This window comes from Symphalangus syndactylus, chromosome 6, assembly GCF_028878055.3.
Source record: "Symphalangus syndactylus isolate Jambi chromosome 6, NHGRI_mSymSyn1-v2.1_pri, whole genome shotgun sequence".
Lineage (NCBI taxonomy): Eukaryota > Metazoa > Chordata > Mammalia > Primates > Hylobatidae > Symphalangus > Symphalangus syndactylus.
The window spans coordinates 15,435,242-15,451,266 of record NC_072428.2 but is presented as its reverse complement, the minus strand read 5'-3'; the positions used below and the strand labels follow the sequence as shown (position 1 = coordinate 15,451,266).

At 38.6% G+C, this 16,025-nt stretch overlaps 1 protein-coding gene across 4 annotated transcripts in view; it reads right to left on the bottom strand.

Moving 5' to 3' along the window:
• LRRC4C (leucine rich repeat containing 4C) overlaps positions 1-16,025 on the bottom strand; it is a 1,375,811-nt gene that overhangs the window by 1,142,420 nt on the left and 217,366 nt on the right. The gene's annotated exons all lie outside the window — the stretch shown is intronic.

The following is a 16,025-nucleotide window of genomic DNA, read 5'->3' as shown; positions in this document are numbered from 1 at the left end:
TTCCTAAATAAATGCCTCAGCTGTCTTCATTTTGTTTACTAGGTTTTAACAGTTCTATTTCTTACTGTATTTGCCTGCCAAATTTTGATTGAAGATGAAATCTACTGGGACCACTGAACATAGAACTTCATTCCATGAGTAAGACTGGATCTTGGGGCTGTAGCATACTGCAGGCACGGGGACTCAAGTAGATAAATACACGTGACTGGCTCAGGCTTTCTATCCATCAACAATAATGCTTAGCATTAAACACCTACAACATGACAGGTATTTTGCCTACATCACCTGTTAGGTCTCACAGTCCCATAGTAGAAACATGGTGTGGTTAATGGAATGGACTCTGGAGTCACCCTTCCTAGTTTAAAACCTAATCAGTGCATCCTCCCCATCCTGAGATGTTGGTTATGTGGCTCATCTTTCCTATCTTTCAGTTTTCTTATCTGTAAAATAAGAATAAAATTAATATTCACCTATTTAAGGTGTTGAGAATTATTGGCTAAAATATATTGTCACAGCATCCTTGGGGTGTCACTTTCTGGCCAGAGACCTCTGTGGCCGGTGGTGACTTTGCCTGAGCTTTGCTCGACATGCTGGGCTTGTTCCGCCCACTCAGCCTGGCAGGCTGCACACGGTTCATGTCACTGGCTTGGATCCCATGCTTGCCAAGGGTGAGCCAGGCATGGAGCATGGAACAGCGAGGGGTGTGTGAGTGAGGGAGCCTGGGGTCCAGCCACTGTGCACAGCCAGGCATCCCGGCCGAGGCATGGCAGGCAGCTCCAGGCACCAGCACGGGTACTGGCTCCCTGCGAGGCTGCGGCTAGACCAGGCATACCACAAGCAGCTTTCACGGCTGGCACTGGGGAACACGGTGGCACCTGAAACCTTGGAGATGACAGGAACTGACAGGAGCCCCAAAGAAGGTGTCACAACCCTGACTCAGGGAGCTCCTAGGTCTGGGCTCCCGAAAGGGCTGCAGCTCTTCTCTTTTCTTCTTCTCATTGCCCACCACATGGCAAGCAAGGAGAGTGTTTTAGCTCTGCTTGTGTTTTTCAGCCATGCCATTTGGCAGGTACTGAGTTCTTGTCCTGCATCCAGGAAGAATGAGGTACGTGGACAAGTGGAGGGTGGAGGGTGAGCAAGGCGAAGAGGTGCTTTATTGAGTGACAGAACACCTTAGAGGAGACCCATAGTGGGCAGCTCCTCTCTGCAGGAGAGGACCACCTGGTCCTGTTGTCTGCCCGAGCCTGGCTGAGGACCGGGATTTTTATAGGCTTAAGAGGAGAGGAAGTGTGTGCTGATTGGTCCCTGGGTGGCCATGGACAGGCCTGGAAAAGGCACCTAAGTTCTCACTCAGGTCCATAGAACTGGTAGCCCAACCCCCAGGCCTCAGGCCATCCCTAGCCTGAAGGTAGGGTTTCACCAGGGACCTGTCCCTTTTCCCCCAGGAGCCTGTCACCTCCTGCTGCCGTTAATCTGCCGTCCATGGCACCCAGGATGCCCAGGTTGTTCGTGCAGAGGGGGTGCCTGCAGTCCCCTGCCAAGCCACCCTTATCCCCCCTCCCCCCTCCCTCCCAGGCTCATCAGCACCCAAAGTCCAGAGTGGGCTGACGCAGCAGGGGGCTAGTGTGTGTCAGTGCTGCCGCAAGCATGTACACACCTGGCTAGGTCATGACAGCGCCTGGGCTTGGCCACAACTTTGCTCTGAAATTGGAACAGGCACTGGGAGTAGAGAGAGGCCAGGCAGCAGGAGCAGGCACTTCTGAGCCTGTGGGGGTATGGGGGCTTCTTTGTCCCCTGAGAGTGCAGAGATGCCCCATCCGCCGTCGTGGCTGGGCAGCTACAGCTGAGCTCAGAAGAATGGGGCTCCCCACCCTTCAACTTGGAAGCGGGCGGGGCTTCCACCTGTTCCCAGCTCCTGTGGCTCTGTGGAGCATGCAGCCCCAGCCACGCCTCCCCCACTGCAGCCAGTGTCATGGCAGTGGCCACTCCAGACTGGCTGCCACTGTCATCAATATCATGTATTTAGAATAGCCTGTCATCTTATAGGGTTTGCTATTATTTTTGTTGTTCTTGTTTTTAATCCCTTTCTTCATTTCACTGAGAAGAAAAAGGAAGCTGAGAGGGTTTACCCAATTAAAAAAATGTCAACGCTAGTATTAAGCTTTAGGGTTGCCACCTCTAAAGCTGGTCAACACTCTGGGACAGGCACCATTTTGTGTTTCATTCGGGTAGAGAAATTTTGAATTATAAGAAACACCTTTTCAGAATGTTCATTCCTAACATTTAAAAAGTAAATTCATCTCTGAAAATGCCACTTACTGCAAATTTGGACATCTTTCCACCCCACTGGGTGAAGGTAGGTCACCCCTTCTTACCTTCCCATTACAGCCTTCATTTCAGCTGAAGTGCAGGGCACAGTCAGCTTCCAGCTGCCTAACTGCATTATGAGAACTACATTATTAAAGGGATATGCAGTGTGAATCTGTGTTATAAGTAGTTTCATGAAAACCACAAAAGGAATACAATCAGTTTTTCATCTTTGGAAAGAAAGCTCTTAGTATGACAGGACTAGAAGCCCCTCTATTGCTTTGGCTTTAATGTCCTCCTCCTTCCTAAAAATCCCTTCCAGGCTGTCCACAAGCTTCTCTGTCCAAATCAAAACTGTTTTCAAGTCACCACCAAGGTGTTTTCAAAATTAAAGTAATTTGAGGTGAATTCTCATAAACATCTTTCCTTTCTTCTTGCTTTTCAATGTCTACTTAAGAACAAACAGAAAGTCAAGTCCAAAGCTTTTCATAGTCCAAGCCTAATAAAAAACGTTAAAATTCCAATAAGCAATAATGTCTTTTTACTACATTTTAGTACTAAAAAATAAGTGGTTCTAAGACCGCTGTGGCTGTTAGTACTTAAATGGCCGAATTATCTTAATTGTCTCAGAAGTGGTACTAAAATTTGAAAAAGCAAGGGTGCCTATGTGAGAAGGAAGGGAACATGCCATCATTATGTTCACTTTTTAGAAGGGAACATTTGTCTGCATTTCAGTCAACAACAAACCATTTTCCAGTAAATCAAAACTCAAAGAGGTGCGGATGGCAAAGTTCTCTGGCATATGCTATCCATGGCTGAGTTGTAGTAAATTTAACTTTGCTGTGGAGAAAGCTACTGTGCAGAATTATGAGTCCATTTGATTCCAATTTAATCAACTTGAAGTTCCACGCTGGCCCATTTTGAGGCTGGGGCACATTGCATTACAATGCATGAGACACATTTTTCTGTTTGGCAAAGAGCTCTTTGGACTCTTGATGCCAAACTCAATGTCAAACGATGTCTGAGACCCTGGGGGATGCAGAGAGCTAGAATACACTCAAGCTGAGTACATCTCACAGAGAAGAACCACTTACCTAAAGACAAAGCGAAAAAAGGGTGTGGATGAAACAGTAGAGTGAAGAACCCAGCAGATTCTTACCAAGTAAATAAGCTTATCTTCTATAACAAATTATCTCTTTTTTGATATTGATATCCTAATAAACTAACAAATATTCTCTTGTCCCAAGTCCTAACTTCTTTACCAATATACATAACATTTACTGTTCCTTCTCACTGCCTGTCAAATCCTGGAAAGAACTGTCTACACTAAGAGTTTATATGACCTTTCTCTCTATTCTCCTGGACCCATTCCTAGCAGGCCTTCACCGTCTGTCTACATACAAAGGATTCTTGACGAATCACACTCTTCTTCATTTTGAAATGCTCAATGACCACTTCCCAGTCCTTGGTTTACTTGACCTATCAACAACTCTTGGCAGAAGTGATTCATCCCTTATCTTTAGAATGCATTCTTCATTTGGTTTTCAGGAGGGTCCTTTGAATGGATTATCCTCCTACTACAAATGTTCTTCCTTCTCAGTAGTCTTGGTTGGATCTGCCCCACTGTCCCTATCTGTATGAAATGGAATATCACAGGAACCACCCACAGATCTATCATCTTCTTTTATTATACTTACTTCCTAAATGCTTCCACTCAATAGAATGACTTTAATTTTCATTCATCTGCTGATGACCAAATTTACATCTCCAGTCTCAATCTCTTCTCTAAACTACAACTTTTAATTTGATAACTGTAATTAAAAGTTAATAAGTATCTTAAAATTAAAGCTTCCCAAAGACACACTTTATCTCTACTCTCTCTGAATCCAAAATGCAGTTTTTTCAATCAAATTAACTGGCAATTCCATCCTACCAGACCAAAACTGTGCTTTAGTCTTTACTCCTCTTTCTCATATCTCACTTCCAATTTATCAGTAAATACTATTGGTTTTAGATTCAAAATATACTCTGAATTTGCCCACTTCTCACTGTAGCCACTGTTATCTCCCTGGTTCAAGATACTGTCTTCTTTTTTTCTTTTTGAGATGGAGTCTTGCTCTGTCACCCAGACTAGAGTGCAATGGCGTGATCTCGGCTCACTGCAAGCTCCACCTCCTGGGTTCATGCCATTCTCCTGCCTCAGCCTCCCGAGTACCTGGGACTACAGGCACCTGCCACCACGCCTGGCTAATGTTTTGTATTTTCAGTAGAGACGGGGTTTCACCATGTTAGCCAGGATGGTCTCGATCTCCTAACCTCATGATCTGCCCTGCTTAGCCTCCCAAAGTGCTGGGATTACAGGCATGAGCCACCAAGCCCAGCCAAGATACTGTCTTCTTATACTTGGATTCTTGCAAGAGACTTCTAACCATTCTCCTTACTTTTACCTAGGTATTATTTGGCATGTAGATGTCAATCACTCTTCTAAAACTTGAGTCAGATCAATTCATTTCTCTATTCAAAACCCACCTGTGCCCTCTTAAGGTATTCAGAGTGAAATACAGAAAACTTACCATGACTTATAGCATCCTACCTTTTTGACTGTCTTTGCTTCCAATACCTCCCCAGCTTACACATCAGGTTCACACCAAGCTCCTTACTGTTCCTTAAACAGCCCTAGGATGTTTTCATCTGCAGGCCTTTGCACTTGCTGCCGTAACTGCTTAGAAGCACTTCTCTATGTGCTTTCATGAGGCTTCTCTTCAAAGGTCCCTTTATCAAGAAAGCTTTCTATAATCCATATAAAATAGCATCCCTGGATCTATCATTTTTAGTGACTTTATTCTGCTTCATTTTTCTTTGTGACACTTATTACCACCTGACATATTTTGCATTTATCACTGGCTATCTTCCCCAACTAAATATGAACATAATGTGGACTTCCTTTTCTTCACACTTATATCTTGAATGCATAGAATAGTGCCTGATCTGATCACCTGAGGTCAGGAGTTCGAGACCAGCCTGGCCAACATGGTGAAATCCCATCTGTACTAAAAAAAAAAAAAAAAAAATACAAAAATTAGCCAGGCGTGATGGCAGTGCCTGTAATCCCAGCTACTTGGGAGGCTGAGGCAGGAGAATTGCTTTAACCCTGGAGGCAAAGGTTGCAGTGAGCTGAGATCACGCCACTGCACTCCAGCCTGGGCAACAGAGCAAGACTTCGTCTCAAAAAAAAAAAAAAAAAAAAAAAAAAAAAAAAAAAAAAAAAAAGTGTCTGGCACCCAGAAGCATTTTAATAAGTTCCAGAATTACCTAAATAGTTGTTTCACAAAAGTTAGTGGAATCAACAAAATGAAACTTTCCCCTACCTGATTTAGAAGGATATTTAAAAAGTCATTAAGAATGACACATTTTGGGAGTTTCTTGACTTTCAAAATATATAAAACTGGCAAGACAATCTCAGCAGAGAGAAGAATTTCAGACCAATCTACCTTCTGACACTGCCCTCTGTCACTTTGTAAAGGTCATAGATAATTGAAATAAAATTTTCCTTGACATAATAGAAAGTGAGTCCTGGAAAAATAATTATGAAATATTGATTTAGAGAAATCCAGTGGTTCAGGCATTCTGAGATATGGGGACAGGGAGCCAAAAATTACTGGCTCGTGATGACTTGGCATTTTTTTAGCTTGCTTGAAACCATCTTTAGCTTCTGTGAATCCATAGGGCACATGCTCAGTACGTTTGGCTGAGTGTTCTGCTCCCAATAACATTTCTCCATAACTATTAATATAAAACCACCTCAAATTAATGGCTCTGCTAAATTAACTTGACATGGTTCAAAATGCAAGCCAATCTGTTTTCAATTCCACAATCAGTCATCATTCTTGTTTTATTAATTCTAGAGGCAGAAGAAGCTGAAGGTGTATTAAGTTTGGTAAACAAAATCTGATTTTTATGACTCAAATGTCAGTCTTCACAGTTCAGCAAATTTTAAAAAATATTTTACAGCATTTTCTATATTATCTCTGTGGACATTTAAAGATAGTTCTCTGATATTTTACATGATATAGCTGAAAAAATTATTAATTTTTGTAGACCACTATTCTATCAATTCTTATTTTACTTTACACTCAACCAAAAATAAGAAGCCAAACAATACAAAACCCCAAACCTCAAATGATAAAGCATTTATTTTACAAAAGCATTTTGCTTACTGTTTGAACACAGATTTGATATATTACCACCTTCACATTTAAAATGTCTTAGGGAAATAGTTCATGCCTACCATTAAGAAGGAGGTTTTATTTAATGAGATGCAGCAAATAAGGACACAAACAAAATATATCACAGCACAAACTCTTCTAAATCTCAGCACTAACATCTAATTCTTCGCTGAAGAGCTCACTGTCTGCCCTACCTCCTGAGACCTGGATTCGTCTGTTCCTTTCTCCCAGAAGTCACCATTCTGCGTCTTCCTACTTGTTTTGTCCTAATATCTCTCCATATAAAGTATGTGTCCATTGTCATTAAAATATGTGTCCTGTTTCCCCTTGCTTATCACTTACTCCTCCTTTTGTATTATTTTGAGCCATTTAGCACTCACAGCTTAATAGAAGTATTTTTGGAAACAATATACTCAATAATATATGGCCAAATGTGCATGATCACATTTTGTAGGGAGCAATTAAGAATTGTGAAACAGCCTGGACTAATTTGGAGCCAACCTACCAGAATTGACTGACAAAAATGAGTATTAATTATCGCGCCTTGCCTCTTTACTACAGCTGAGTTTAATTTTCATGGCCTTAATATTACCAAAGTAACACAAAAATGAACAACTCTTGTGGCTTTACCATATGATGATAAAGGTGGAACGTTTGAATAAATACTGTAATTGAATGTTGTTATGCTGTGTAGCTAATATTTGTCTCAAGTAGAAAAAAAATAAGCTATATATGCATTATATTCGTGAGGTATCATGTGATAATTAAAAAGAAAAATGGAAAAATGTTTAGGACAAATGAAAAAACATGTAGACACACTTCAGATATATGCATGCCAGGTGTTAATATGAAAAAAAGAATTGAAGAGTAATATAAAGAAATAAAAATATCTTTCTTTTAGGGTTGTAAGATGTCAAAGTAAGAAGGCACCACATGGAGTTAAACAGGCAAGAAAAGCTTTATTCAAGACATTGCAATAGGGAAGAGGGATTGAATTTGACTCTGTTGAAACAAAAAGCAGGAGGGTTTTAAGTGCTGGGCTAACCTGGTAAAAAAGTGCTGGAAAATGTCGAGGAGAGGTTGGTCAATATGTTTACTAATTGGTACTTGATAAAGTTAGACTCCTACCTTTTAACAGAAACTGGGAGAGTGTACCCTACCTTTCTTGGTTACATTTTAAAGAGATGGCTCCTAGGTCCTTGAAAATACATTTCTGAGCTATAAAATTGGCAAGCTTGGAGAATATTTACATCCCGAAGGAGCAGAGAAAGAGTTTATAATTGTGTTTTAAAGTAAGTTATCTAAGAAAAGGGAATCAGGACCCAATAGTCAGGAGGAAATCTTTTTAAAGTTTAGTCAAGCCAAGAAGAACATTAAAGTCTTCTTGGCCAAGAATTACAAGTAGTATTTTTCTACTGACTCTATTTTTGTAATATTATTTTGTTCCTATAATTACAATCTAAAAAGCAACAAAAAATGCCCTATTTAATAAGTGCCTTAGTCTGCTCTCATGCTGCTAATAAAGACATACTTGAGACAGGGTAATTTATAAAGGAAAGAGATTTAATTGACTCACAGTTCCACATAACTGGGAAGGCCTCACAATTACAGCAGAAGGTGAACGAGGAGCAAAGTCACAACTTACATGGCAGCAGGCAAGAGAGCTTGCACAGGGGAACTCCCTTTATAAAACCATCAGGTCTCGTGAGACTTATTCACTACCACAAGAACAGCACGTGAAAGATCCATCCCCATGATTCGATGACCTCCCACTGTGTCCCTCCTACAACACGTGGGAATTATGGGGAGCTACAATTCAAGATGAGACTTGCATGGGGACACAGCCAAACCATATCATTAGGTTTTTAACTCACCAAAATGTTATTTTGAGCAAGAGAGTCAAGACGATCATTCACATGGCTATTTCTTAGAATAACTTTATATGGTTGGTGAGTGCAATATTCCCTACTGTAGACCAACTTTGAAGGCACCAGTGGAACAGATCTGAGGATATCCATTGCCCCTACTTTTGGCTTTCTAATTCCTTAGTAAGTAAAATATCAGATTACTGGATGGGTTTGTACATTATAATCATCAAAATGAGTAAACACAACCACAGAATTCTCTTGGCTAATTCTTTTCACTTTCTTTAATTATCCTTCCCACTAAAAATTTCAATGTTCCTTAAGCAAAGCTGCTCTAAGTAGCTCCTGTCACTCCAGTTAACTATTAAGTATTTAAACCTGTACTTCTGAACAACATTTCATATGAGTTCACGTTTACTCATATCATGAGTCTGACAATATTACAGGGTTATCATACTTTTACCCAGGAGCTTTTAGTCTAAGCTGCATTTCATCTTACAAGAACCAGTGTGATAGTAGGCTAAAAGTCTTGACCAGGGAGTAAAGAGAACTGGTTTCTTGTCCCAGCTCCATGATGAAATAGGTATATAACACTAACCAAGTCTTGTCACGTCCCTGGCCTAACAGCACAGTTCCGAATCTGTAGAATGAAACTGTTAAGCTTCAAAATTGCTAAGACCTCTTTCAGCTGTAATATCTTATGATTCTAAGATTCTACCACCTTACAAGATCCTGTGAGGCAAAAGTTAGTTTATGTTTGTTCAAGGTTTAGGTAACACAGAACTCTGCACTCTAAAAGAGTCAAAAGACTAACGCCGGCGGCAGTTTTAGAATAAGGATCCACCATCCTTGAAAGCACTCTTTAGTGAACCAGGTACAGGGCCATTTTAATTTCCCTAAGCCCCTTCTATGGAAGTTTCTAGAAATAATCATGTTGCCAAGCTTTAACTCTTAACAGCTGAGTTTTAAGTGTCAATTTACTGTTTGTATAGGGCCCACTCAGTTTCCATCATATTGCAAAATATATATACAACCTCATAAGATATTCAAGTGTCCACTCACTGTATAAATATATAAGGAAAGAAATTAATATGCATTTATTCATCCTTTATATTAATATTTTATGCAGTTGACAGCAACTTCATGTATTTGAAAACATAAATGAAAAGGCATGGGAGGTATTTTACTTATTCAGGCAGTGTATGCTTCTGGTTTGTACATAGAATCAAGAAACTCTTTTTCCAATAAATGCACACCAACCCATCATCTTCATTTTTCAAAGTCGGGAATCCTTGGTCCACGTGGATCAATCAGTACTGAGTTTGACATATATTCATTTTAATGGAGTGGAGAGAAATGTCTTCAAATTCCTGAAATATTGTTTAGCTCAGGTCACATTTAAAATCTGAGTAGTCATAAATGCAAGACCCAAACCTAAATAAAATGGACTAGTCATCTAAAGAGAAATACATCCTTTGTGATATACCCCAAAATCAGAATTGCTCAAATGACAGAAGTCACATTTTATGAGTTGTGCTCTTAGCTGGTTACCCAAGGGGCCATAATATTAATATTTCCTTTCAGAAATTGGTATTACTCTTTTTACTCCAAGACCATCTACTCCTGAGGAACAATGTGTAAGGAATTTGGATGTGAGGTGGTTTAAAACAGCCCCTGCTGAAACTTGCTAGAGAAAGCACTGAAAATTCCACTTGCTCCATGGCATAGAATTTTCCTCAAAATTCACACTCTTTGAGAATGGCAAAGCTTTTTAATTTAAAATGCTTCTAACCATTCTTGCTTTGCTTTAGTGGACTGTGGTTATAAAACTTTTATCATCCTAGACTGCCAAATTGAATATACCGAGCAACTGATTCCATCACAGCCCTTGTTCCCCAAGTGGAAAACCAAGGTTGTATGACATCTGAGTCTGAGAACATTTCAGAATGTTAAAACAATTAAACTTACTGTGTGTTTAGTATGCACAGAAAACTGCTTATTTTCCTGAGTTTCTTGCAAGGGTAAAATTAACCTATGAAAAACTAAAGAGGTAATGCAAGTTAGAATACTATACCATTCCCTGAAAGCTCAACAAGACTTGGAATTTTCCCCTACCAGTGTCCAATGAACAGCTATTTGGATACCTGCCAAGTGAATGAAGCACAATACAGATGGATTATCTTCTCTTGTTTTCTGAATTATATTCCTCAAGTTGTTTGTCTTTAACCTTCAGAAAGCCCTGTGCCTTTATCAGCTAAAACGATCTGAGCTGGGTGGTGCTTAGAAGTAATTTTAAAATACTATCAACTAATAAAAACAAACACAATAGTGACAAAAAGCTCAAAGACCTGGCTATAGTAGAGATTTTAAAGGGAATGACCCCAGGGGAAAACCAACTGATCTTGTTTTATTTATCCCAGGCAATAAATCACCATCTAGACAAATTGAGGCATATTGAGACTTGGTTGCTTAATGGATAATCCATTGACCTTTTCATCCCCTTAAATCTTTTTCTGTATTCATTTTTATGTACCAGGCAGCATGTCACATGCCAGGCAAAATTGTTGTTCCAGGAAGAGGTGAGATTGTAAAAGAGAACAACTGTGGCACCATAGCTATTATTCCCTCCTCTGACATCCTCCTGATACCCTGGAAAAACTGAGAATAAGGGTAGAAGGGAATCTTTCATAGCACATTATATATATAAAAAAAAATACCCTTTCTATAACTCTTAAGCTAAACACAGATTAAACAACTCTGCTAAGTCCCAGTATGCTGCCAATTAGGTGTCTGGATCAAGTGGGAATGCCTTGATTCTCTAAATGTGCCCTTCTAGGAGTCAGCCTACAATAGCAATCTGAATTCAGGTAGTCAATACAATTTCTTTCTCAACCACAAAAAGCAGAGTAGCTTGATAATATCAAATATACCAAATTGAAAGCTCATTTTTGGAAAAACCAAAGGGCAACTTCTTTGGAGTATCTGTAACAAGAAGGAAACATTTTTAAAATCTAAAGCTCTGAATACGATAAAATGTATTTTATAAAAATAAATTCCAAATGGTAGTTTAACAGAAAGCAGATTGATATTTTAAAGGCTGGCTCTGTCTGTTTGTTTCTTTATCCAAAGCATTCTCACCTTTTACAGAAACACAGTATTGCTGCCAACACTCCCGCAAAGCTCAGTCACCCCGGGTGATAACATAACCAAGTATTGTGTCCAGAGTAATCAATCAATCAATCCGTCCAGGAAAATGAGCAAGTCTCACTCAGCAGGTTCCCTCTCTACAGGAAGTAACACACTATTGTTCTTACTCTCCTGAACCTTATCCAAATCAGTAAACCAATCAGTTACTCCCTCATACTAGCACTGTTGGTAGATAAAATGATAATTGCATTGTTTCGCCAACCATTCCAACCATCAACTGGCATCAAGAGCCACCGTGTTGCACAATGCCCATCTGTGCAGTTGTACTGAGTTAGAAATGCAAAAAAGGAAAGTGGTTACAGCAAACCCAGAGATTAGTAAAAAAAAAAAATTGATTCATAGCATTAAAAAGTAATCAGCATCTATCCACACAGATCAACCCATACGTAGAAAGGAGACTTATCCAGTTTTGGACAATAGAGGAACATTTCATTAACATTAAAATAACCACCTCTCATATCATGTGTGTTGTTTTACATTGAGAGGAAGTGATCGAAGTCTGTTTAGATCACCCTGAAAATCTACAACAATTTAAGTCCGTAGACCATAAAATCTTTCAGAACACAAAATGTCTTTATGCAATTAATCAAGATATTGAAGTTCAAGAGTGACTTCTAATGGTCATGTGGCTACTGAGTGGAAGAGTACATATTATATATAAAGCTCCAGAGGTCCTCAGACCTAATTTCTCTTTATTATACCAAACATGCAAGATGATCATAGGTTATTGGCATTTTAAGCTTTCATTAAGAAGCTTGATAGGGAATACAAAAATTGAGATAAAGGTGGGACCCAATCTAAAAGGAAAACTCATCATTAAATATTAAACAACCAAACCACCATGAACACCCATGAGCGTCCGGGGCTTGTTCTTGTGTTGGCACTGTGGTGGATAAAACAGTACTATCACACATTGAGTATACAATTCAGTTCAAACAACCAGCCATCACCCCCTACAAAAAATCAGAGAACAAAATAGTGTATAATACAGCCCAACTATTTAGTAGGAGAAATAAGTAAAAAAGAACTTGGAAAGGTGAAAAATGTGAAAGACAAGAAATATACTATAAAAAGTTGGAGTTGTGGTTAAAAGGAAAAGAGTAAGATTCAAAATGCAGCCCCACCGTCAGGCTGAGACACAATCACATTCCACACAGAAATAGATGACACACTTAACTTGGTTAATTTCAGGAGGAAATATTTATAAAGGTGTAGCTAGCTGTTGGGAAGCCATGAGGTATGGTTCAGTGCCTACCTGAGTGATAGAAGAACACCAGTTATTTTCTCTAGGTCTGAAGAGATTTGCAGAACATAAAGTTAGAGAATTCTGATATTTAGTGCACACTGGTTTATGACTTATAGACATCTTGCCTTCTTCCTACCATTACCTGCCAATGGGCGTTAAGCTGGGAAAATCCAACAGGTCACCAGGGGGCAAAGGAGCTGGAAGGTGGAGAGTGAATCTGGGGAGACCATCAGATCTAGGCCTGTACTAAAAACTATTTCCAAATGTGTCTTTCTGTTCCCTCATCCATGGCTCTACTTTGCCAGAGTGACTTTGTTCATATCTGCCACCTCCCTGCATCTAGCTCAGCTTACACTGTTTTCATGAAAATTTACCAATCCTTCATATGAGATTAGTTAGTAACACCTGCCTCAGAGGAAGTGTGCAATAAATATGAGTTCTTTTTCTTTTCCTGTATCTATAAATCCATTTTTTCGTGGTGTATTTGTGTGCTTAAAAATTTTTATTATTTAGGAAAAGAAAGAAAAGCCTCATGAGCTAGGTAGCGATATATAATTCTAAAACAAAACTTGTGGATTAGTAAGTAAAGACTGAATGAGTCAGTATACAAAAAAAGAACAAGAGGAACCCGCTTTCAACACACGGTGCCGAAATACAATATCTGAGTTTCTGTGATGGCTTTAACCAGAGTATGCAGATCCCTGATCGCCTAGGGAATAAATTGCAGGATAATTAAACTCCTGAAGAATCAATAGATTTTCCAGAAAGCATTACATTATATATTTCATTATATATTTGGTATTTTAGTTATGGCATTGAGGGTTAGGAAGGCTTGATATATCTTCAAGTGAAGAAGACAAGGGTATATGTTAGCCTTCACGAGTTCCCTAAGAACTTGGCAATCTATTTCATACCACCTACCCTTCTCTCTGACACTTGAATAGGCCAGGACAAGTAGCAAAACAAACAGATCTGACATAATTTTAAAATGTTTTAATGTCTATATTATCTCATGACATAAGAAAGACAACTGAAGAAAACATCTGGATAGATCTTAAACTAGTCTTTGGATTTTATCTTATTCTGTTTTAATTTTTTTTCTTTTATAGTCATGTGTAACATCTAACTTGCTAAATACATATCAATATTGAGAACAAGAGTATGTTTATATCTTATAGAAGGAAGGAACTCAATAAAGTTTAGCTGAATTGAGGAAAAATGTAATTGACATAAAAATCAACTAGTTTCACTGGGATTAAACATAGGCATTTTTACTAATGAACGGCAACATCAAAATTTGCCCATTAACACTCTAGAATATGTTATGCCTTCAACTTGAAATTAGGATGCCCTGATATTAGACAATGTCTGCCTTTGGCTCTCAGAGCTGAGTTGTACTGGGGTGGCTTGTATGAAAATAATCCCCACTGTTTCTAGTTCAAATAATCTAAAAAGAAACATACTTCCCACTTTTTGCTGGGGGTTGTAAATTAAGCAACATGGCTTAGAAGTTTCAGCTCACCATTTATTTAGACAGAATGGATGCTAAAGAAATTTGCTTGCTAAAAAGCATCAGTAAGAGCAGACTATATCCTTTCTAATCTCCATATCATATACTGAGCACAACTTTAGTCAGTAACAGTTGATTTTATTGAGGGCAGTCAGAGTTTATTTGAAAGGAACCTTAAAATTCTGGTGAGTTCGAACTTCTCAGGTAGAGATAACTCAGAGACCCTTTATTGCTCACAGATTCTTCTTCTCTTTCCCATATAAAGAACATTTTCAAATTTCTCTTCTAGTATTTTGTATTATTTTTCTCATGAAAGACATCAGCACATGTGAATTAAATTTTAATTTCCTGGTAGACATGGTTGTGTTACTTAACTATCTAACATTATTCTTATAAAATTTACATTCCCTATAGAATTTGGAAATGTGTACATGGTCAGATTAATTTATTCTTGTCTCTAAGTATATTTTATGAAACAATTATATCTAGAAGCTGATTTTAAGGAAAACTTGGATTGATTATTTTTCTTTCTAAGCTCTGCATATTAGGCCTGACAACCTGGGATACAGAAAAAGAAGGCATCGCTTAATCACATATGCTCAAATGCAGTTTAGACTTTTAAAGTAAATCACTCTATTGTGAGCCACACTGGACCTAATCATGTCTGGTTTATGAAGTATGGCCTGTTGTAAATTAGCAGAACATTCTCAGGCCACTCAAACATCCTGGGTTTCAGACTAGTCTCTAAATCTTACTACTGTGTAGCTGCGAACTATTTACTTATCCATCTCTGAACTTCACTCTTCTTGCAAAGTGTAGTAAGATAATTTCTTTGGTGGCGTTTTTTTTAAAAAACAAATAAGATAAAGAAAATATATGCATTTTAAATGACTTTTAGTTAATTATAAGCCAATAGACCTTTATGAGTCTAATTCCCTGGATTCTGTTAATATGCCATTTTTAATCTAGTGAATTTTTCGGTGCAGTGAAGATTGGACTTTGGCATCTAATATCTCTAGGTGCAAATCTCAGGTTTGCTACTCTACAGCTGTGTAACTTTGGGCAAATTTCTTAAGCCCTCTGGGGATTATTTTTGTCATTTTTTAAATGAAAGAATTAGGACTTTTTCATAGGGATATGCTGCCTTTCACACAGTAGTCTGTCGTCTGTCATTAACTACTTGTCTATAACTTTCTTCAATTGCACTCTTTCCCCAAAATACATAATGCAAAGATACCTTGCCTGTTTCTAGATCCTACAATTTAAAAACTGAGAACTCACAAAAGTTTCCAAGAGTTACAAGGAGAGTTAATGGCTTGGAAAATAGGATATGTGAAGGAAGCTTTAAAGACACTGGATCATTTGATACTTAGCAGAAAACCAAGGGTGGAATTGAAAATATCTTCTTAGAAATAAAGATAAGGAAATGGAATGAAGATCGTCTCCGTCCATTCATGAAGATGAGAGACAAGCAGTGAGATTGACTGCAATTGCATAATTTCCCAGTTAAGGATGCCAGGTGGAATATAGAAATCAAATCTTTACTTCCTCTAAGACCCACTGTTAAGCACCGTAAGGACAGTACAGGAAAAAAAATAAAAAAATATAAAATATGTATATATAAGTGTATATATATGAGTACATATATATATGTGTGTGTGTAT